We start from the raw sequence: 25,061 nt of genomic DNA, 5'->3' as shown, positions 1-25,061 counted from the left end.
GGGCTACTACTCCACATGAAGTTAGGATGAAGCTCTAGTTATAAAAAACTGAAGTCAAAGACGAAGGTAGAAATTTAAAACACCAAACAAATAAATGATTTGTGTGAGAATTTGAGCCTCTTGTCTTTAACATTTGTGTTGTGTTACTTTCAAGTGATTTTTTATTTATTTACGCAAGATGAACGTGTTAACGGGGCTTGGAATGAGTTTTGCCTCTTGGTCCGGTGGCTGAAATTGTCAGAGTTTATGTAAGATATAATCCTGTTAGTACTGGCTGTGATTTCCGGCTGGGTGCTCTGTGTTTACCTCGGCTCCACATGATTGTTTGCATATGTGTGATATTAGGAGGTGACTGGGAGTCAGGATGGAGATGGACGTTACACAACACATACTGCTAAAGCTCTGCCCTGAAGACGTATTTGACTACTGACACAATGCTCTATTGCCTATTTACACATCTACGGCTGATCTGCCACAACATTATGACCAGTGCAGGAGAAGTAAATAACATTTAAACCATCTTGTGACAGTTCAATGTTCTGCTGGGAAACTTCTGGACCTGGCATTCATTGGTGTGGATGTTACTTAGACATGTAGCACCCACCTAGACCAGACCAGGCACCCCCACCCCATGAAGAACAGCACAAGGTGTTGACCTGGCCTCCAAACTCACTAGATCCCAAACTGATCAAGTATCTGTGGGATGATCCAGAGGCCCCTCCCCTCAAAGACCCCCCCACTAACAACATCCTGTTGATCAGACACCACAGGACACCCTCAGAAGGCCCATGTCCATTCTCTGATGAGTCACCACAATATTAGAAAGGTGGTTGTAATGTTGTGCCTGATCGATTTATTATTGGTCGTGTAGGAGTGTCATGTCCTGTCTCCTACAAATGACTTTTTTAGTGTTGTCACTTTCACCATTAGTCCATTCAATCATTGTCCACCATCTTCCAGCTTCTCCTGGGACGTCCAGACGCTTACCCAAGCCAAATGAAATCAATTATCATTGATTTTGTCGTATAATTTACACAACCCTAACATGCCTACAGAACGCTATTATTTAGATAGAAGAGAAACCAGATCAATTACAGGTAATGCTTCATAAACAAACCATCCTAACAGACCCTAGTCATGTGAGTTCCACCCACAGATGTTCCTATTTAAACCCGAACTCCCCCACCAGTCATTTAGAACAGAAGACTTGGATGAAACGTCTTTAAGAAACTATGCCTGATTGGTGTATAAAACTAGATGGCTGCATGATTTAAAATTCCCACACTGCAAAAACTCAGCTTAAGACATTACATTTGGTCATTATCAGTTTAGAAATGAAAAGGAGACGATTTTATAAGCTTTTAAGAGTTTTTACAGTGTAGAGGAAGTAATCAGAGTTCCTCCGATGATCTCCAGCCCTGGTAAAAGCTCCAGTGCCTGCTAAAGTGGCTTTCTGTTCACAGGGTGCGTCTGAGCAGCTCTAACAAAGCAGCATCTGTAGATCCAGTTCCGATCCGTCTCACTTCCCTTCATTAGCATCGACAAAATCCGTTTGCTGAAACTAAATCGATGCTGCCAGATGCGACTGCTGCATCCGTAATGCTGCGTGTCCAACCTGCGCGGCCGGCCCAACGAGCGCTCTGGATTCACCACATGGCAGCTCCGAGAATAGAAAGAGGACGAGCAGGAAGCTGAAAATCAGGTTAAGACGGAGCAGCGCAGAGCCACGTTCCACCCGGCCTCCGTGTCATCCTAAACCTCAGCACCTCGCTAATTACAACACAGGGCTGCCTGTCGACCCCTCCCAACCCCACCCACGCTCCCGTTGAGGTCAGGACACGGCCTGTAGTCCACGCAGGTAATGAGAGGCCGAGCGTGAAGCTGCCTCACATGTACTTGTTGATGTGAGTCTTGAGCTCCCCCCTGTTATCAGCGTGCGGCCGCTTCTCAGAGCGTTTTTAAACTCGTGCGTCTCAGATGTGGTTGATTTAGTTCGAGCCACCCAACTCCACCCAAAGCACCTCTTTCCGACCTCACACGAGAAGTAGATTAGGGCCTTTGGGAACAGGAGGGCACCTCTAGGCTCCGGGGCAGACAGGGCGGCAACATCCGCAGCGAACAAGATTTCTTTTTTTTCTTTTTTTTGTTGTTGCAGGAGACGTAAAAGTGGCACAGTTAAAAGTCTGATTGCTGTGGGTGTCTGAGATTTCATCAGTGGGCCGCACACGCTCGCACATGTTACCAAATATAAACCTTAGACGGGAAGATTAACTCCAAACCAAACCCAAATCCCGCTGCAGCCTCTCAGCAGAGGTAACCAGCGGTGGAAACATAATCTCTCCATGTTCACACAGTCTGTTCACACTGACCTGCCAACAGCAGCAGCAGCAGGCAGGCCGGGAGGCCGGGAGGGAGGGAGGGAGGGAGGCCACCCTCCCCCCTCCTCAGCCCCAGACTCTTCCAGTGCACAGCTGTCCACCGTCAACGTTGCTTCGGCGAGAGCAACGCACATAATTCAACAAAATGAGCGTAATCCAGAGTAAATGTGGTTCAGCCAATCTCAATCAGATGGATTACAAAGTGGAACCGTTCCCTTTTCCAAATCCTCCACTCAAAAAATAAAAAAACATTTAAACACGTTATAATCGTTGGTCAGTTCAGTTTATATCAGTGACCATGGAGCAGTTTCTGTAGTTTTCTGTATTAACAAGGAGATTTATTTACATTAGAGCGGCTCAGATCAGCATGTTAGCAGCTGATCAATCACAGATCACAGGATCTTTCTCATGCTGCTTTAAAAAAAATCCTCATTCTGACTCATTTCTACTCAGTGTGGTTCTTCTTCTTCGTCTCCTCCTCCTCCTTCTTCTTGAGACAAAAATTAGCAAATAGTTGAATGTGGAAGTCCTGACCCTAAATGTCCTAGAGTTGGTCTCCTGTAGCTTCCTAAAGTCTGTCCTTGTCTTCCTTGTCTTCTCCTAGAGTTGGTCTCCTGTAGCTTCCTAAAGTCTGTCCTTGTCTTCCTTGTCTTCTCCTAGAGTTGGTCTCCTGTAGCTTCCTAAAGTCTGTCCTTGTCTTCCTTGTCTTCTCCTAGAGTGGACTGGATTCAGTCCAATAAATCTTTCTGTCAAAGTTAATGTAGTGTGGAGAGGGTAGCTGGTACCTTGTGTTCTCTACTCCAGAAATGTTCTGGTCATCCAACGCTGCCATAAACTCCCTAACCCTCTCTGGAAGATTTTTCTCCTTGACGCTGTCTCCAGGATTGGAGCTGTTGATCAGGTTGGTAGTATTGAATGATGATCAACTACTACCACCTCACCAGACATCCACATTACACTAGTTACTGACTGCTTCTTCTTCTTCGGTTTATTGGTTTAAGTGCCTGGATCGGCCCCGATACTAATCAGGGTGTCTAATCAGGAGCTACAGGAGCTTGGCAACAGTAAATATATTTTAAAAGAAAAACTGTTGACGGTTGGATTACGTTTCCTGGTGTTTTTGTGGTCATGTTTATGGCAGCGCTTGGATAAGGTTAGAGAACGGTCCGCTATGACAAAAAGCAGTTTAGCTGGCTAAACTCCAGACGGCAGTTTTGATACGAAGCCCAGTAGAGAGAGTCGAGCGTTTTTCACACCCAACATCAACCCCAGCCACAACCTGCAAACAGCTGCTGTTAAACTCATCTCTGGGCCGAACGAGGCAACGATTATGTCGCAGCTGAACATGACTGATATACGGGGTGACAGGTTTACTAGACAAGACTCAGGACATCCACGACGGAAAAGATCTGTAGCTGACCAAAAAACAAATCCTTCCTCTGATTGATTAAAAGAACTCCAGGTAAAAAACAGGATCAGAGAATAACGTGGACGAGGAGAATCACCCTTGTGGTGAAAGTAATCTGACTTTCTATAAATCTAACGTGTGGAAGTTAAAAGGTCAAAAGTAGGTCCGTTAGCAGTCGTCTGATTAGTTTAGTAGTTGTACTATTAGCTTAACAGTTGTTCTGCTGTGGACAGGGCATTAGCAGTTGTGCTATTAACTTGGCAGTTGTCCTATTAGCTTCAGACAAGGCGTTTGCAAACATCATATTAGCTTGACACGCGATGTTAGCACGACGTTAGCACGACGTTAGCAATATTCCTTCTTTACATTGATCCAGATCATGGTTAAGCCAAAATAACAAGCTGAAACAAGGAAAACTGGACTTTTATAGTTTCTTAAAGATGTTTCATCCAAGTCTTCGGTTCTAAATGACTGGTGGGGGGTTGGGGTTTAAATAGGAACATCTGTGGGTGGAACTCATGACTAGGGTCTGTTAGGATGGTTTATTTATGTAGCATTACTTGTATTGATCTGGTTTCTCTTCTATCTAAATTATAGCGTTCTGTAGGCATGTTAGGGTTGTGTAAATTATATGACAAAATCAATCAGAATTGATTTCATTTGGCTTGGGTACGCGTCTGGACGTCCCAGGAGAAGCTGGAAGATGGTGGACAACGGGGGGATGGACTAATGGTGAAAGTGACAACACTAAAAAAAGTAATTTGAAGGAGACAGGACATGACACTCCTACTAGTACACGACCAATAATAAACCGATCAGGCATAACATTATGACCACCTTCCTAATATTGTGTATGTCTCTCTTGTGGTGACTCATCAGAGAATGGACATGGGCCTTCTGAGGGTGTCCTGTGGTGTCTGGCAACAGAAAGTTGTTAGTGGGGGGGCCTTTGAGGGGAGGGGCCTCTGTGGATCATCCCACAGATACTTGATCAGTTTGGGATCTAGTGAATTTGGAGGCCAGGTCAACACCTTGTGCTGTTCTTCATGTTTTTTTTTTTAGTTGTTCCTAAAGTGTTTTTGTGTGTGTGTCTGTGTCAGGCTGCATCCTGCTGGGGATGGCTGCTGCCATCAAGGAGTGTCATTGCTATGGGGGGGGGGTGCCTGGTCTGGTCTAGGTGGGTGCTACATGTCTAAGTAACATCCACACCAATGAATGCCAGGTCCAGAAGTTTCCCAGCAGAACATTGAACTGTCACAAGATGGCTGATGTTATTCACTTCTCCTGTCAGTGGTCATAATGTTGTGGCTGATCGGTGTAAGCTGTAATATCGGAGACACTTCAATAAGATTGATTCATTTAATTATTTGAATCAACCAGAGATCAGATCTGTCAGGTTTCTAGATTTAAGACTTTTTATGAGGTGATACAGCACAAGATGTTCAGCAACAGAACAAGAAGATATTTAAATGTCGCACTTCGACAATTGTCCAAAAATTACTTTCCTTGCAACAGTGAATATATTTAGAAGGAAAAATAATGACATTTAGATTATGTTTCCATCAGATTACTCAGGCCTTTTGACATTTTTTTTCTAAGAAACTATCAGTACTGCAGGAGAATAAACGGAGCACAACAGCGTTTTTGTGGTCATGTTAATGGCAGAGCTCAGTTAAGGTTAGAGAACGGTCTGTCGCTAAGTGGATGCTGCCAAAAAAAGGCCGTCTGCGGTGGAGTAGCTCCATCTCTTCAGCAGGAATCAACCAGACTGAAGGTTGTTTTATTTTTTTAGATGAAAGACGCTTCAGAGTTTAACATTTTAAAGCAGTTTGCTGTTTAACAGGACGTTCAGGAACAGAACGGGAAGATATTCAAATGAAAATTGAAGACATTCCACTTGACAATTGCTTTCCGTGTAACATTTGGATTACGTTTCCAAGATATTAAAAGAGCTGAGACGAGAAGGACGAGGAGGACGCCGGTTCAGGCGGTGGTCACCGTGTCACCTCTGATCTCCGCTCTGGTCTTCAATTGGATTTCAGATTATAACAACAGAACGGTTTATAACAGAGGCTGAAGAGGAGAGAGCGTGTGTGACGCAGGAGATGATTTATATAATCTCCTCTAGAATGTGTCACAGAGCACAAGTGAGGTTAATGTGCATCAGACATGTGTACGTGGTGGGGAGGGGGTTTCTTCCCTGCAGAGGACAAATGACCGTGGTTAGGTCGCCTGGTTTTTAGTCTTAGAGCTTCTGAGTATAACTCAACGTCCACTGACGCTGGATTAAATAAAGGTGGTAAAACTACGAGGTAATAAATCATCAGTATACGAGGAGCTCTTTGCAGACTGCTCTGATTTTGTCACATCTCCTGCTCAGTGAGATTTTCCCATCATGTGTTGCTGCCACCGCCCACCGTCATTCTGGACGTCTGCTGACCTCTGCCATGTTTATTTTATGAAACAGGAGGAAAAAGACGAGAGCGCTGCGAACCAGCGAAGACCCCAGAGAGATGATTCAGGTGGGATCTGTGTCTGTGTCGCTGAAAATACGATCTTCACACGAGTAAATGTGAGGCGCTTCGCTGACAGCATCCAGCAGAAGCTGAGGATAGTTGGTTGTGAACTTGCAAAACGTGATTTGGGGATTCTTATTCAGGGCTGCAACAACTTTCTCTGGGGACCAAGGATGTGTTGTACTCTCACAAAATATCTTATTTGTGTCCTGCAGCGCTGAGCGTTTCCTTGCAGCCATTTACAAAACCTTGCTTTTTTATTTTGTTCATTGAGTTTCAACACAACAACAACAACTTGGAGCTGCAGAAGAAACCAAGCCAGACTTTATTAAGAATTAATGCAGAAGAAGACCTCCAGATGAAGTTCTCCCAGGATTTTGGTCCTCTCTTATTCAAACACATCTCTGAAGATGCCTTCGGCTCACATAAATCAACTCTCATAAACCAACTTCACTAGTCTGGTGTAGCCAGACTCAAATCGTATCAGAATATGAGTCTGGTACTGATCCATCTGGATTTCATTATGATACAGAAAAAAAAAACAACCTCTGCATCAACTGGATAGTCCTCCAACCAATCAGAGCCATTTTATTGTTAGCTAAATCAACTCCAAGTCTCTCAGTCATTGTGTATGACTACTGTTACTCTTCTGTCCATCACCACATTAAGCCCCGCCCCCAAGCGATCTGATTGGCCCAGGCAGATCTTTGCAGGAGCAGAATCAGTTCCCAACAGAGAGACTCCAGAACAACTTTCCTTTAGAAAAATGAGTGTGCAGGAGACGTTGGTCTGGCTTCCAGGCTGCAACTTTTCACTACATATCCAGCAACAAATGGCAAACATTAGCAACGCAGCTGGTGAATACAGAAAAACACTGACATTTGATCGTAACATCGAAGTGAAAGCTAATGTTCCTTTGTGTCTATTGGACTCAAATTGGAGATAACTGCTAGCTAGCATCTGTAGAGTCACGGCTAATACACAGGGCTGCTTAAAAAACACGCCACTTCTCAGATTGCAGCCATTTTGTTGTAAAGAAACAGCACTTAGTGCATAAAGCCCCGCCCAAACGATCTGATTGGCCCAGAAGATCTTTGCAGGACCCGATCAGTTCCCAATGGACAGACTCCAGACCAACTTTCCACCACAAAAAAAAAAAAAATGTAGTTGGCTTCCAGGCCACACATCCAGCAACAAACGGCAAGAAGACAAAACTAACCACGGCGTAAAGCCCCGCCCAAACAATTTAGGCATTTTGCAGAAACATAATCAGTTCCCAAATGGAGAGACTCCAGACCAACTTTAAGCAACAAAAAAATTGTAGTTTGTCCGTCTTCCAAGCTACCAGGTAACATGAACATATCACTTACTGGAGTGATGAGGTGGATATTATCAAGCCAACACCATTGATAGAAACAGATTATTGACAAAAGTAAAAGTATGCCTGCTGAGATTTTCTATTTCGAAACAATTAAATGTTATTTGTGCAGCGTCATATACAGTCCAAATGATCTGGAGACGCTTTACAGACCTAGAGAACTGAAACCTGCAGAACAAACACCAAGAAAAACTTTAAAGAGACCTTGAGCAGAACCTGAATGTTTGAGGCCGGAGAGAAAAAATAAAAGGAGAGAGAAGAGACGATGAAGGGCGTGCAGGCGAATCACACCATTCATGCAGCACAAAACCAATATACAAGCGAGAGCATATGATACTCGGTGATGCACGATGCACGGGAGGGTGGTGGTGGATGGAGCTAATAGAGCTAATGGACAAGCAGTTATTGAGAAACGTCAATGTAGGAAGTTAAGTGGCTATAGAGTGTACTCATAGAGTTACTGGTGAAAAAACAAATACATGGTATATAGAACAGAGGCCTGAAACAACGTCAGTGAACATAATGTACAAATATATGAGGTATCAGGTCAGAAAATGGTTGGAGGTGTTTTAAGTTTATGCGAAAAAGGATTTGAGGGTCAGATTCATTTTATTTGAGGATTTATAGGAAGAAAATAGAATCAGATCTCATGAGAACGAGGGGGGGCATTCAGGCTGTGTGCATCTCCAAGCTTCAGATCTTTCTAAGATCCTTCTTTGGCCGAGAGCAGCAGAATTTAGCAGACATCCTACCCCTGCTGCCGTGCTGGCACACAAACCTGCCAGCGTGGATGCAGGGAAGGAGATGAGGACAGATGGAGGATACAGAGAAGGCCGGAGGATGGCGGACGCACAAGACCCGTTGGTGGTGGTGGTGGTGGTGGGAGGGTGGGGGTAGGGGTGGGGATGGGGGGGTATAGGACACACGCCCACTTGAGGGCAAGATGAAAAGATGAAGCCCATCTAGTCTGGTCAGAAATGAAAGGAAGGAGGATTAGTAAGTGATGTGTGGTCTGCTCTCTAATCAGCCTTACAGGGTCTAATTTGGGCTGTAATCATATAGTCTATGCATATACTGTATATTATGTCTATATATATGTAGTGTAATGTATACGCTGCCTGTTAAACACAGGCCTAGATCATCTGGTTCAGGGTGGTGGTGCATCCTGACCTTGAGTTTCAGCTCTTGATGTAGTTCAGACAGAATCTTCAGAAGAAACAGATGTTCCTGAACGCGCATCAACTGCATCTTCACCGTGTTTGATGCGAAGGTAACGACGAAAACGCAACGTCTGCTTTAATCATCACTTGAACAGATACGACCTGATCAAAGGTTGGATCTTAAAATAAAACTGAAACAGGAATCCCCCAAAACACGCTCAGGAACATAAGGAAATCTAAAGTCCTCTGCAAATGTCAAGAACCTTGTCGAGCAGCAGTGGGAATTTATTGTGTGTTTTCCTTCTATTTGTTAATGTAAATTTGCACAATAAATGTTCTACAAGTACGGCTGTATAAAAATATGAAGAGCTCAGTTGGTTTTGAAGTCACAGTTTGGTGCTATTCTAGTAGCCACTAAACCCCATATCATAATATAAATATAAATGTGTTTATTGAACAAAATATTGTGTTTAAAGTTGATACTGGCTCCAGAAAAGTTGGCGTTTTTGAAAGTGTCCCGCGGAACTAACCAAACAAGCGAAACAAGCGAATGTGAATGTGCTGGTGCTTTATTGAGAACTTTAACTGGAACCAAACTGACTTTCATTTGCTTCAGATTAAAGGACCTCTACTTCAGTGCCTACGTGCAAGGGCAGCGAATCAGAAGACACAGACGCTCTAGAGTTTGTCAACCACAATTCTGCCATGTTTGATGTAACAGAAGTGAACCACGACAACGCTACGTCCGGATGGGAGCCGATCAAGGGTTGAATCTTAAAATAAAACCAGAATAACAACCCACAGAGCTGCACAGAGCTTAGGAGAGAACTAAGAATACAAATATGTAATTGCATTGGCGATACAAGCCTTTTGTGTTTAAACATATCTGAGCAAACAGACCTTCATTTGATGCAGGTTAAAGGACTTCTTCTGCAGAATCTACATACTGAGCCGATTCCTGACCGTACTTGCTAACATCGAGTGTCTAGCATTACCATAATATCATCTCGGGATAGTTTGGTAAAATTCTAGCAGCCATTAAACCCAATTATTGTTTAAACTTGACACATGCTCCATTATCTATTTGTCTCAACATATAAAACGAAAGCTTTTTTTAGAAGTTTTATTCTGACTTCATTTAAAGGACTCCTTCTGCAGTGTTGACCAGATGTGGCTTTAAGTAGGACGTGCACACAAACCCCAGAGGATCAGGGTGACAATCCCATGAAATAGCTAATCCTGAAGGCTTTCAGTGAGTAGCTGTCTGGTCTGGTCTGCTTCGCCCTGGAGCCGACAGACGTCATCTCACCCAATCATTTTGTGCTGTGGTTAAATCACAAAGGCTTTGGGAACTTGAGAATTTGGCACATTTTTTAGTTTTTATGCTCGAAAGAAGGTGCAAACTTACTGCAAATGAACCGGTTCCACCTGCCTGCAGACACTTCTGCTGCTACGTGTGAAAGAGTGATGTTTTCATCTCGGAAGCTGAGACTAAAAGACGGAGCGGACAATAAAACGTGACTCGGTTCTGTTCAATAGTAACAGCTCTCTGTGTTTTCAGCCTGAGTGACGTGTGCTCGCCTGCTGCTCTGCTAAAAGCTTCATTTCGAACGGAGAGGCCGAGGCGCCTGGGTAACTGAGGATGATGACGATCTTTACGCTGATGCAGCTGAAGCTTGACTCGATCGTCTAAACCTGCTGAAACTTGACAGTGATCGCAGAGTCAGAGAGAGGTTACAGGGCAAACCACGAGACCTTAACGTGTCTTATTGCATTATTTAGTATCTGCTGTTCTGTTCTTACACTCATATTTCTCAATGCCCTTATTTCTCAACTAAACACTGATCTACGAAGCTGCATCTAAAAACAACATGAAGAAGAGGAAGCCATACTTTAAAATCATGTTGCTTGCATAGATTTAAGAGCACAGCATTGACGATAACTAACAAAATTAGGGTGGAAATGTTAAAAGTCAGAGATGTTAGAGATTTTATTTTCCTAAATCAAGCACTGACTGATATATTTCATGTTTCTAGAGTGACACCTACATCACAAAGCGTGCAGACCTCCAACTAAAGCTTCAGATTCCTCCAGCAATCTGTCAAACCTAAAACCAAACATAATGATGTTCTGCGCTGAAGTTCACGCCCAGGTGCAGCAACATCGAATTACCGGAACCAGCCGAACAGACAAACGTCCAGATCATCGTGTTTGATGATATTTAGGAATCAGGACAGAACGATGCCGCAGACAACATCTGGACAAACTGGATCAATGTGCACTGTTAGATAAAAACAACTGACACCAGAGGACTAACAAAGACAAATTCATTCAGATCAGAAGAGAAGAAGGAGGCGAAGGAGAAAGACAAGTATTAGGACAAGAAGGAGGAGGAGGAGAAGCTTTTCCATCTTTCTCTCCAACCCTGAATTGACAGAGTAGAAGATGATGACCAAGATGACCAGTAGAAGAAGAAGGCAGAGTAAGATAAAAAGATAATGGAGAAGAAGGAGAAGAAGAAGAAGAAGAAGAAGAAGAAGAAGGAGGAGGAGGAAGAGGACAAGAAGGAGAAGAAAAAGAAGGAGGAGGAGGAGGAAGAGGACAAGAAGGAGAAGAAAAAGAAGGAGGAGGAGGAAGAGGACAAGAAGGAGAAGAAGAAGAACAAGAAGGAAGAGGACAAGAAGAAGAACAAGAAGGAAGAGGACAAGAAGAAGAAGAAGAAGAAGAAGAAGGAAGAGGACAAGAAGAAGAAGGAGGAAGAGGACAAGAAGAAGAAGAAGAAGGACCACCATGTCTCTGTCCCTCCTGAAAACTCCTCCCCTGATGCTGATTCATTAGGAGATGATTAGTAAAGGTTACCATGGTTACCACCACCAGAACCTCTACACCTCATCCATCGGTCTGCTGTGATTAGCGTTCGTGTAAACGTAAAAACTACATGTTCGTAAAAAACACCAGATAAAAGCTTCCGTCCATTACTGATGTTGTGTTACATCACATACAAATCTAATATCACTGTGAACTACTGAGGAAAGAGCCACTGACTGATTACAGCAAATCAAACACGGCAGCATGAAATGAAATAACATCAGACACGGTGTCAGCTTCAATAAAAGAAGTGAAACAAAGCAACAAATCAGTCTCAGTGACGGCCGTTCACCTTTTTTATTTTTGCGCCTTATGGTCAAATTGCAGAGTTAAAGTTTCTGTTCAGTTCCAGTAAAGTGCGAGTCGGACAAAGAAGCCGCATTTCATGCCGCGTTTGTGTCTCCGTGGCTTGAAATTAACAGCACAAGCCCACAGGTATCGCACATCCTTCAAGCTTAGCTGATTCAAAAGACAGCAGGCCTCCACTCCAGAGTCCACAACAAGCCTCTCATCTCTGCTGCAGACCGCTCGCCGCCTCACAGGCCGGCAACGCAGGGACGGATATAGATTTCATCTGTAAAGCCAGGTTTGAAAGGGAAAAAGAAATGGTGTTTGCTGCAGCCTGAACTCTACCTTTGTTTGGTTACGTCGGATCAGGCGTCTTGTCTGACCGTGGATCTGCTGCCAGCCGCCTGGACAATAACCTCTATTCAGGCTCATATGAGAGCACCTAGAGGAGGGAGGGGAGAGAAAATGAGAGGGAGACGCAATGGACTGTGAAGCCTCGGTTCACGTATAAAGAAAGATCTTTGACGAGAAGTAGAAAGAAGCGGAGGGGTGGTAGGAGGTTTGCTCCTCCCGTGGCTTGATGTCCTAGTTTGTGGCGGAGATCTGAGGTAACCAAGGAGGGACATTAGAGGAGTCCCCAGCTAATGGATGAATAATTATTAAAATGTAATTCACTAAATAGTAAATAAACAATAAAAACATTAACTCTAACCTGATGTTGTATAATAAATGAGGTGTGTCTGTGAAACAGCGTCATGCATGCCGTCCAGTCCACAGAAGAGTCAATCAATAAATAGAAATATATTTTATTGATCTGAATTTATAGACATGAAAGTCCTGCATAGCTTCATTTAAAAACAACAAAAACATGTTTAGCAGTTTAGCTAACCAACACTGTTAGCTAGTCAGAACACTCAGAAAGTCAAAATAGTCTCAAACTGTAGTTTTTACTGACAAGTTACTCAACAAAACCTTTTAATGAGCCAAAACAGTTAGCTAGCAAGCACCATTAGCTAGCCAGAACAGTTAGCTAGCCAGTACATTTAGCTACCCAGCACAGTTAGCTAGCTTTTTGCTGACATTAACTGGGGATTCTGCAAAAAAGAAGACGAAAAACAAATCATGTCCACGGCAAGCTAACTGTTACACTAACACAACAAAGGAAAAACCTGTTAACTAGCCAGCACTGATAGCTAGCCAACACGGTTAGCTCTCCAGAACAGTCAGATAGCCAACAGTTAGTTTCTAGAGACATTAACTGGAGATAGTGTAAAAGAAAAAGAGACATTTTTTAATGACATTAGCGGGAGATTTTTATAAAATGGCTAGCTAACACAACAAAGGTAACACAACAAACCTTGTTAACTAGTCAGCAAAGGTAGCTAGCCAATACCGTTAGCTATCCAGAACAGTTGGATAATATCCTCAAGAGTTGTTTCTAAAGACAATAACTGAGATTCCATAGCTGGCTAACACAACAAAAGTAACACTACAAAATCTGTTAATTCGCCAATACAGATAGCTAATCGACACTGTTAGCTAGCCAGAACACTTAGCTACGTAAAACATTAGAAAGCCAACACATTCTAAACAGCAATATTTGCTAAAATTATTTAACAAGAATCTAGTAAACATAGATTGAAAAACAAAAACAAAACAACAATTTCCTGATTTCTTGGACTTCAACTTCAAAAACATTCTTTAGCTAGTCAATACAGCCAACTATGCGGCACCGTTAGCTAGTCAACACATTTTCAACATATGGTTTTACTAACATTATTTACATGAAAAAAAAGACAACTCGTGTCTGTTTCCTGTTTTGTGGGACGTCAACTTCAAAAACAATACCTCAGTACAACAGAAGTTCTTAGCTAGCTAACACAGCTAACTAGACAACACATTTTCAATATGTAGCTCTTACTGACATTATTTAACCATAAATTCCGTTTTAAAATAAATATTTGTTTTGTTAGACTTCCAACTTTAAATTATTTAGTATAACAAGCTAATACGCTGATGCTAAAATCACACCACAGTTAGCGTTGAACCTGCGCGGTTATCATGGTTACTACAGAGTTCTTCAGATGGAAGGAACCAACCAAAAGGAGCATTAAGATTACAAATGTGTCAGTAAGGCAAATGAAAACATCTATAGTGAAAAAATGAATTTATAAAATTACACAGCCGTCAAATTGGAAGTATTTGCGGGGTCAAGTTCCCCTTGAAACTGAAAGAGCATGAAGCCTCTGACGACAAAAACAGCTGATGTTAACATTAGCTACAAAACAAAAGTTGTTAATTTAAAATTGTATTGTTAGTGCAATAAAGCCCAAACAGCTTTGCCTTTTGGGATGCAAACTTAATGAAAAACATCTGTCCTCCAGTTAAAATTTCACTTTTGGGAAAGAATACAATAAGAACTAATTAAATAGTGCTCCCGCCAGCAAATGTGTCAGGACCCTTTGAGACAGTTAAGTGCATATTCATTCGTTTCATGGTGAGAGATAAAACCTCAAACATTTTAGGAACAAGCGCAAGCGCAACTCCCTGCCCGTACTGTACTGCAGTTAAGTTATTAAAGAGTATTCGTGATGTCTGTCCACCTGCTCACAAGTAGAAACAGGATCCTGGACTATCAGGTGTCGCTCCACCGCCGTGGGTGACCCCCCTCCAGTCCCCCGCCCACCTGAAAGCCCTATCGACCTGCCAGCTCCACTCAACCACCTGCCTGCTCTGTCACGAACAGAAACCCAGTCTGCAGGACACCCAGAGGCCTGATTGGTTGACGTGGACAGACAAGAGGAGGAGGAGGACGACGGTTTGACCTTCTCACCACTTTTTAGCCGAAAGGCCTCTGGATGTGACAGCAGTAAAAATAAAACTATTTCCTTGGATGCTTTTGAAAAATGCAGCACAAACAGAAGCTAAATCCATAAACACTGATCACGGCTTCATTCTGAGATATTAATCACCGGCGCCCCGCAGCCTTTATTTGAAACAAACAAACTAATCTCACAATCAAGCACCGACGAGGGAATTAAAAAAGAAAGAATATCAAACAGAAGGTGATGATTTAAGCGATCAATCTGGCAAACGAAGGAGACGTCAGGAGAGCCAGGCTGACGAGGTTAGCCTCACGATTCCGTTTAAAGATGCGGGCATATTGTGAAGACTTCTGCTGCTGCTGCTGGTGGTGCTGGTGGTGCTGGTAGTGGTGGCAGCCAATAAACACAACTAAATAAGTCACAGAATCAGAAGCAGCCGTAGTGTTTTGACTAAAGGCACAGGATTAACTCTGATAAAGAGATAATTGGGCCAATGTGAGAAGAGCTGGGCTACGGGCCCAGATCTGAATCCACACGGAGAGGAACCAAACTGCTCTCCATCCACAGAATAACCATCCTCTTTAAATATATATCATGTATGATTTTTTTCTTTTCATAAATGTCCTCGTGAGCTGTCAGACGGCTTCAGAAGCAAAATATCTCATAGCTCAGTCATTGTAGATTGTGAAAGCTTCTCAGATATCAGGAAGTGAAAGTTGGGAGTTTTTAATAACTGGTGTGCAGCTTAAACTTCACCACACTGACCAATAGAAACCTCCACAAAGTTTCTCGTGTAAAGGTGATGCAGAAGCAGCTCTTTGAAGTCAGTAATAAAAATGAATTTCACTCAGTCTGCGGATGACAGCTGCCTTCGCTTTTAGTCCGTGAGACAGCGAGTACTTTTATAGCTTCCAAGCCTCCACTGAGTGAGATAAAACAACGCAGAGATGTAAACTGAATCAGTTAATGGGCGATTCCCAATATACTCTCACTGGTCAGTTCATTAGGTACACTCTAATGCATCGGTCCTGCTCTAAATCCTCCTTCGTGGCTGCTCCAGTTGATGTAGAAACAGCGTCAGAAAGGTTGTGATCGTCGTGGAGAATGGAGTTTGTGTTTTTTCATTTTAGAGACCGTCGTGGGGAGGTGAGACATATTTCAGAACAAGCTGCGATCCTTCTCTCTCGTTGTTGTGTTGTTGTTGCACCGACACATGTTCCTGGTTATTTAGAAAGTTTAAGTCAGTGAGCCAGGCTAAACAACAGAACAATCCAGTTTAACAGAACAGATAGGATCTGGATCTGGAGCAGGGCTGCTGTATTAGAATGTATTCACTAGTGTTCCTAATGAAGTGGCAAGTGAGTTTAAGTTTTTTGTTTTTTTCTTTACTTTTACTAACAGAGGTTTTCCTTTGCTCTCAGTGAGAGAGAGATACTTCACAGCTTGTTCTGCTTTGGAAAAATACAGAGATTAAACTGTCGCACAAGATATTTTCTCTCATCTTCTTATTAAACAGTAGAGGAAAGGTCCCACAGATAAGGCACCGATGCTCCCAGTCTACAGCTGCTTTGTTGTGACTAGCTGAGTTCTAACAAGGTCGTCTCCCCAGCAAGGCTGTCTCTCTGTAACCGTCTCTAGCCCAGTGAATGTAACCTCACTATTGCAATTAAAACTTTAAAACGAGACTCCAGTGACTCTGTAATTCTTGTTAAAAGAATTTCCCACACATTCTGAAACATAGATCGTCTCCCCAAGTCATGACGACGAGCTCCGGTTATTATAAAATAAAGCTGAACACCAGAATGCCTCCGTGTAGACAAGATTTAGAGCAAGACGGCTATATTAGAATGAATTCACTGGTGTACCTTATAAACTGGCCAGTGTGTAAGAGTGTACATTTAAATTTCCTCATTAGTGACTTTTACTAACAGAAACATTACAGCTTGGTCTAAAATATCCTAAAGTCCTGACGAACACAGAGACGCAGCCAAACACGACTGAGTGGCACTAGTGTACCTAATGAAGTGACGAGTGAGTGAACATTTAAAAGGGATAATTTTTATGCAAACAAGATGAAGGAAAAGGAACAGGAGAGGAGGAGGAAATGAGCGATGAGAGGGGAGGAGAGGGGAGGAGAGGGGAGACGGGCCACACCTAAATGTACTCTAGAATTAAAATAAATAAATAAATAAATAAAAACTCAGACACTTTCCACCACGAGCCACGGAAGCTGCACGAGCCTGATCATTAACAGACCAGTCCTCCCAGTATGATATGATGATGATGATGATGAAGCACCCTCCTCCTCCTCCTCCTCCTCCTCCTGTAAACCACTGAAACCATTGAGCCGCTACTAGCAGGCAAACTGGAACTAGACTCCCAGCACAGATACACAGAGAGAGAGAGATGCTTTCTATTTGTATTTTCATTCATCTCATCTCACGCAAAGAAAAAGTGTGTGTGTGTGCATGAGAGTGTTTGTTTATGTGCGTGTGTGTGTGAGAGAGAGAATGAGAGAGAGAGAGAGAGCATGTCTAAGCATTGGATCATGCAAATATGAGTCAAATGTTTTACCCCAGGCAGGCACAGGGGAAGATTTAGGCGCGGCTGGAAGACACACACACACACACACACACACACACACACACACACGCGCACGCACCCACACTGGGTAATAATTACAGACGAGGCGAGGTTGTATTTAAATATCACACAACCCAGAGATATTTAAATAAAATAAAATAAAAAACACTTGATTTATTATGTGTGGAGGTGTGAAGCTGCTGCTGCTGCTGCTTCGACACATCACACACAAACACACACGCGGAGAGGAAGAGAGGAAGAGAGGGAAGAGAGGGAAAAGAGGAAAAGAGGAGACTTACTTGTTTGAAATCTCTCCCTCATGTGCGTCTTCTCCTCCTTCTCCTTCTCCTCGCGTGGTTCCTCCCGTCCTGAGCGCTAATGGAGGAGGTGAAATCCAGCGTTCACGGACCAGGAGACGGCCGCGGAACGAGCGACCGACCGAGAGATTGAGAGACGGAGCCACGGAGAGAAAGGGAGAACCGGAGAGAGAGAGAAAAATAAAGAGAGAGAGAGAGAGAGAGAGAAGAGGAGGAGAGAGCGTCTGACTGAGCGCAGAGCGGAGTTGTGTCTTCAGCACCACAGCACTTTGAACAGCTCCCACTGACGTCAGCGCCTGGCTACGGAGCCACGCCCACTACCACCCCATAGCGGCCGCCTCCAGGAGAGAGAGAGAGAGAAAAAGAGAGAGAGAGACATTAATTAAAATAACAACACTAATAGTTTGAACTCATCCACTGACTTCATCTTAATTACAGTAAATAAACTTTAAAGCATCTTGTCACGTGCCACATAAAAAAAACTGCTAAAAAACACAAATAAGTGGAAGATAGTTATAAAGCAAAAAAGTAAATAAATAAAAAGAATAAATAAAAAATAAATAAAATTTGCATATGTACAAATAAAGAAAATTAGAAAGAAATTACAAATTAGAAAAGCCTTTATTGTCATTAATTGAAAAGTAAAATCATTGCTTTTAAGAATACAAACATAAAATATACATAAATAAATACTACATGCACTCACTAACAATCTTATTCACAGACAAAGTACGATTATAATTAATAAATATTAAATACATTGCACAAGAATCTAAAAGTTAAAAGGCAGTTAAAAAAAATCTGTGTTTCTACTTAGTAAGAATGGGTCTTTTATTTTGAAAGTGTGAATATTCCATGAAGATCCTGTTTCGATAGCTGGACGTGTTGACGGACGTACTGTGGAGTTTACATCTGGACTCAGACTCTAAACAGTCTTGTTCTTTGTCTCGTCAGATCAGAGAATCGTTCTCCTCGTGCTCCTTCAAATGCTCACGTTTAGATTTGAAATAAAATAGTTTGATAAAGATCTTGTATTGATGATGGGAGAGTCTGACCACTGCACAAAGCCTTCTCCAGCACATCCCAAAGATTCTCAATGGGGTTAAGGTCTGGACTCTGTGGTGGACAATCCATGCGTGAAAATGATGTCTCATACTCCCTGAACCACTCTTTCACAATCTGAGCCCCATGAATCCTGGCATTGTCATCTTGGAATATGATCCATTGATGGAATAACCTGGTCATTCAGTATATTCAGGTAGTCAGCTGACCTCATTCTTTGGACACATAATGTTGCTGAACCTAGACCTGAGCAACTGCAGCAACCCCAGATCATAGCACTGCCCCCACAGGCTTGTACAGTAGACACTAGGCATGATGGGTGCATCACTTCATCTGCCTCTCTTCTTACCCTGATGGTTCCCCACTATCCTTCCAGTTTTTAATAATGCATTTGACAGTTCTTAACCCAGTTTTAGTAGTTCCTTCAATCTCCTTAGATGTTTTCTCTGCTTGATGCATGCCAATGATTTGACCCTTCTCAAACAGACTAACATCTTTTCCACGACCACAGGATGTGTCTTTAGACATGGTTGTTGAAGAAATAAGAAGCAACTCATTGCATCAGTTGGGGTTAAATAACTTGTTGTCAGCTGAAAGATAATCACCCATGCAGTAATTATCCAATAGGAGGCTCCTACCTGTTTGATCAGTTAAATCCAGGTGGAGACTTTTGTTTTTTTTTGGCCATTCAGTGTATTTTTTGAGTCTGCACTAATCACAGAGAAAATGAGAGTATATATTTTTTGTATCGTCTTGAAGGATCAATGTTTTTTTCATTGTGTTCAGCATCATTTCCAGTTCTTTCATTCTTCAAGTCGAGTCTTGTTTTGCTGTCTCAGCCCTGACAGGAGCTGGGAGACGGTGATTGCAGAGTCAGATGCAGATAGAGAGGAAAGGACTGTGTTGTTCTCTGGCTCGGTGGCAGGAGAAGAATGGACGCGAGAGCTTCCCACACACTGTCAGGTTTCATCCCAAACCGAGAGACCGCCCACCAGGCTGCAGTCGACGCTCCAGCAGGTGCCTCGGCTGCACCCACATGAACGCTGTGGCGCATTTAAAGGTTTTTGATCCAAAGCAAAGAGGAAAAATGTACTCTGAAACTTTGCATCTTTGCATCTGTGACGTCGCCCTGAAGTTTTGAAGCTCAGTGTGGCGTCTCTGGTTGACGCCATCTTGGCAATGCCCAACTCCACTGAACTCCACCCAACTCCACCCAGCTCCCAGCTAATTCAAACATGGTAGAAGAGGTGAGTTCGTAAGTGAAGCTAGCAACCGGAGAGAACCCCCACACCTGTCACTCAAAGCAGCCATGCCCCCTTATTCTGCAGAACCTTCATATAATTTCTCCATTCATGACAAGTTAAGTTGTCATGAATGAATAAATTAGCTCTAGAGACCAAAACTTTATTTCATGCCAGGCCATGAACATGTTTATATCTGGTGTAAAGTTTTTTAAAATGGACGTCAAAGAGGATTGACTCGCCGTTGGAGCCTCTAGTGGCCATTTGAGGAACTGTAGGCAATTATTTTTAGTTTGGCAAAAAAGTGGTTGTATTTTTGAATCATATTTCCAATGCTGAAGTAATTTAATGTGTGAATCTTAGACTATACTTCATTGCCAGTTCATTAGGTACACTAAATCCTCCTTCATGGCTGCTCTGATGTTGAGTTGATGTAGAACCAGAGTCAGAAAGATGGTGGTTGTTCGTTGTGGTGATGTTAAACTGGACTGAATAAAACACTGAAGCATTTCTGTTATTTAGTCTAGCCCACTGACTACAATTTCAAAATATTAGGAACACAAGTTGCTCCTGTGGTCAGCCTCTAGTGGCCAATAGGGGAACTGCAGTTTATGGAAGTTTGCATTTGTTTGCTTTTTACAGGTGTGATGGAATGAACCAGACGTTCATTTCTCTCTAAGGTCTCTGTGGTTTTGAAAAACAAAACAGTTGTCCTTAACTGCGTATTTATCTGCTGCAGCATTTCTGTGCACGTTTGCATGGAAGGTTTTATCTTTACAGAGAGCCGTGGTGAAAAGTGTTGCACATTTGAGGAACTGCAGTTTTGCGCATTTAGTTCATTTTCCATTCCAGAGGATGTTTGATGCCGTTTGAAAGTAGATAAGTCCCAACAAAGTCAAGCCAATCTACAGCACACCACGACGACATGAACAGTGACATCCATGAGGGAGTCCTACTCACCAGTATGAAAGTCCTCGATCTACCCCCAGGTTATACATAGTCCTTTTCAGACTCAAAGTCTCAAATAAATATCTCAAACAGGAAGCCGACACATTTTCTGCAGTGTGATAAAAACGTCAGAAAGTTATCGTTTCCTCTTTCCTCTCTCCAGCTGAGAATAAAGAGGAACTGATAACAAGACGTCCAAATTTAAGCTGTTATTTTAGTCCTCTCTTATTCAAACACATTTATAGCTGTTGTGGCTGATTTCAGCTCTGATGAATCAACATTTTATTGCCTTCAGACTCGATTATTGGTTGAATATGAGTCTGATAAAACTGAGTTTGGGTCTCAACTAATTCAGAGAAAAAACACCTCTGCATCAACTGGATAGTCCTCCAACCAGTCAGAGACTGGACTTTAGTTGGAAGCTAATTCAACTCCACGGCTCAGATGACGTCTACAACTACTGTTACTCTTCTGTCCATCACTGTTTTAGGCCACGCCCCAAAACAATTTGATTGGCCCAGCAGATCTTTGCAGGAAAATATTCAGTTCCCAACAGAGAGAGTCTGACTAAAACTTTACGCTAGAAACATTAGTGTGCAGGGGAAGCTTGTCTGGTTTCCAGGCTGCAACTTTTCACCACATATCCAGCAACAAATGGCAAACAGGCAACATTGGCAACACAGCTGGTGACTGTGCTCTCCCCAGTCCCATTCACCCTGTACACCTCCGACTTCAAGTGCAACACAGAGTCAGTTCATAAGCAGAAGTTCTCAGATGACACTGTAATTGTAGGGTGTATCAGGGATGGACAGGAGCAGGAGGACAAGAATCTGGTGAACAACTTGGTCTCATGGTGCGAAGAGAACCACCTTCTGATCAGTACAGCTGAAACCAAGGAGATGGTAGTGGATTTCTGGAGGTCCAGGCCCCACCTGCAGTCTGTAACCATCAATGGGGAGTGTGTAGAGCTGCTCCAGACCTCTAAGTACCTGGGTCTACATCTGGATCACAAACTGGACTGGTGGTCTAACACAGACTCAGTAAAAAAAGGTCAGAGCCGTCTCTATTTCCTCAGGAGGCTAAGGTTGTTTAATATCTGCAGGAAGCTGCTGGACATGTTCTACCAGACTATCGTTGCCAGTGTCCTCTTCTATGCTGTGGTGTCCTGGGGAGGCAGCACTAAGAAGAAGAACACCTCACAGCTGGACAAGCTGATACAGGAGGAGGACTCTGTGGTAGGGACAGAGCTGGAGTCCCTTGGATCAGTGGTAGATGCAAGGACCCAGAACAAACTCTGGTCCATCATGAACAACGTCCACCACCCTCTACAGGACACCATAGTCAGGCAGAGAAGCTCGTTCAGTGACAGGCTGCTGTCTCTGTCCTGCTGCATGGACAGGTTGAGGAGGTCGTTTGTCCCCCAGGACATAAGACATTTGTCTTGACACGTTTTTCTGTGAATAGGTCAGCGACATCTCAACTTTACACCATCACGTCTGTCCAGACATTGATTTATAACACAGCCTTCATAATTCTTGAGAGAAAAGAGGCAGCAAAAAATTATGCAAATTGAACAAAAATAAAAATAAATAAAATAAATAAAGCTCCTAAATCACATGATGAGATGATTGGCACTGGATTAGTTTTACCACAGGACCTCTGTTAGGAGAAATAGGGCAGGCAGTTTGCGGTAAGTGCAGTAATTACATGTGAAACTAGTCCCGTGTGAATACGGCTGTAGAGTCTAAACTGACAAAAAAAATAAAAAATAAATGTAGAAAATACATGAAACTGAAGCAGGTTTAAACACATTAAAATCTAAAATAATTCAAACCTCTGCGCCCACATCATCACACGAGATGAAACTACTTTTACTTCCTTCATCATGAATCCAAACATCGCTGCCACCACAATATTTATTAGCCAATTTAAAACCTTACACATGTAGCAGCAGATATTCTTTTCTAAGATATTTGATTATCTTACACTGGCATTTAATAAAAATAATAATAATAAATCTATTTGTCAGACTGATGAGCTGAGCTGCTTTTCCACTTCATATTTGCAGTAAATCTAATGTGACATGAATTTAGCATAATTAGCTTCTCCACGGACCGGTACTGGAATGAACGGATTAATCAAAATGTGCTGACTGGCTGATGGAAAACGAAACGATCTGAGCTCAACTTCGTCGCCAACGTCCCCAGTGAAGTATGTCCTGATTTATTGGCCGAGAGGAGACGGAGGCTGGAGACCGGAGGAGAGTTTGTTGCTGTGACCTCTGCAGGCCGGGGGCAGATCAGGGGAGGAGAGCTGTAACAATGAATTTAGGACATGAGGGATTGTGGGGCTTACATCAGGGTGGCTGGGTGATCTCAGAGTCAGATAGTGACTAAAGGTGATTTGCTGTGCAGCATGAGAGCAGCACCTGGTTTCAGTCAGCAGCAGAGGGGATTAAAACACTCAGAGACTGAATCTACGCTGAAAATCCTCAGATTTCCTGGAAATATTCTGTAAGGAAAGGCACCAGCACATCTGACTTGTGGAAAATATATCAGTTTTGCTATAATTAGAAAGTAAGACGTTTTTGTCTTGATTAATCTGTCTCCATGTGTCATGCTTACTTTGCACTGCCCTGCAGCCCAAACAGAATAATAATAAATGTAGTTTAAAGCTAAAATCATGACATATTCAGCCATTAGCCACCTGCCTGTTGCAGAACAATGTCCCTGACTTTCATAAAGAAGAATTCTGATCATGGGATTCTCTGAAAAAAGTAGAAACTACACTGCTCTCTGATATGACAGCAGCTGCTTCATTTCCCATCATGCACTTTGATAGATTCTTTCACCCATAGCTGTGACAGCTCCTCCAAAGTCCAGCTAAAACATGTGGAGTTCCCGCTGGTGACTGGCTGCAGTATAGGTCATAAGCTCCACCCCCTCCATGTCAGTGGGCGGGATTTGGGGCAAACTAAAACACACACCAAATAACTTTTTATTTTATTTCCGGTAGTTAATATAACGTTGATTTACGTTCAAATCTCTATTTTTTCGTTATAGTTATTTGAAGCTACAGAAACAGGATGTGACATCATGATGATTGACAGTTTTCATTGACAACCGCTGGGTGAAGTGGTCCTGTAGGAACGTCCCGTTTATCTGTTTGAAAGCTTCTAGATGAGTAGTTGTCCTGTAAACAGACCAAACTCAAGGATCTGAGAAGAAGAAGAAGAAGAAGAAATAAATAAGTATCTTGTATAATCTAACATTTTGTACCAGCTGGTGGAGGTAGAGCAGACTCTGGATCCAAACTCAGACAAGATGGCGCCGCCCATATTGAACAAGAAGTAGAAACCCAACATCCATTTCATCCCTTACATTCTACGCTCCACGCGTAGGAATTTATAATGTCTAAACTCATGACACGACAGACCTTTCTGTGTTTACAATAAAACTGGACCTTGTGTGCAGTTTAATGGAGTTCAAGAATAAAAGCAGGAAATTTATATTTTTAAGCTATGACAAGATTAGCCTGGAGTTGCTCCGTTGGGAACTGATTAGTCTATTGAGTCTATATCTACTATTAAATATCGAATAAATGAACACAACCTGGGAGCCGGACCAACTTCCCCCATCTACAAACAGTTTCTGGGCAATAAAATTGGTCTGGAGTCGTCTCGTTGGGAACTGATCATGCCCCTGCAAAGATTTAGAGATTTATAGTCCGCTATCGTCTCCATTGTTAAAAATACTGACAGCGAAATAACGATTTAGGCCTTTATGCCTTAATTGCCGTCACATACGTCGTTGAAGAACTATCCAATTAAGAACAGAAGTACTTTTTTCTCCGTATGGGTTGAAACGCGCCTCATAATTGAGTGTTTACACCAGAAGCACAGCGAACAAAACACTCCAGGTGCTGCAGCACCATTGCATGCTGGGAAGTTCATTCATCAGGAACCTGGCGTGTGGAAGTAGAGTTCCACATGATTTGCGGGGGCAGGAGGGTTTGTAAATGTCAGCCTGTGATGACTGGGCTGCTGCTGCTGCTGCTGCTTTAGTGTGTGGAGAGGTGGGAGTTCAACAT

General features: G+C 42.8%; 1 protein-coding gene across 1 annotated transcript in view; it reads right to left on the bottom strand.

The window, feature by feature from the left end:
* The window catches only part of smpd3 (sphingomyelin phosphodiesterase 3), an 80,999-nt gene extending 62,991 nt beyond the window's left edge, over positions 1-18,008 (bottom strand). The window contains exons 1-2 of the mRNA XM_084555022.1: positions 17,704-18,008; positions 12,342-12,438 (exon numbers count right to left, since the gene is read on the bottom strand). The gene's annotated coding sequence lies outside the window, so the exon portion shown is untranslated. The remainder of the gene's footprint in view (positions 1-12,341; positions 12,439-17,703) is intronic.
* Between the last annotated feature and the right edge of the window lie 7,053 nt (positions 18,009-25,061).

This window comes from Chelon labrosus (assembly GCF_963514085.1).
Source record: "Chelon labrosus genome assembly, chromosome: 11".
NCBI lineage: Eukaryota > Metazoa > Chordata > Actinopteri > Mugiliformes > Mugilidae > Chelon > Chelon labrosus.
Note: the sequence above shows the minus strand (reverse complement) of the source record. Positions and strands in the feature narration are given on the sequence as shown.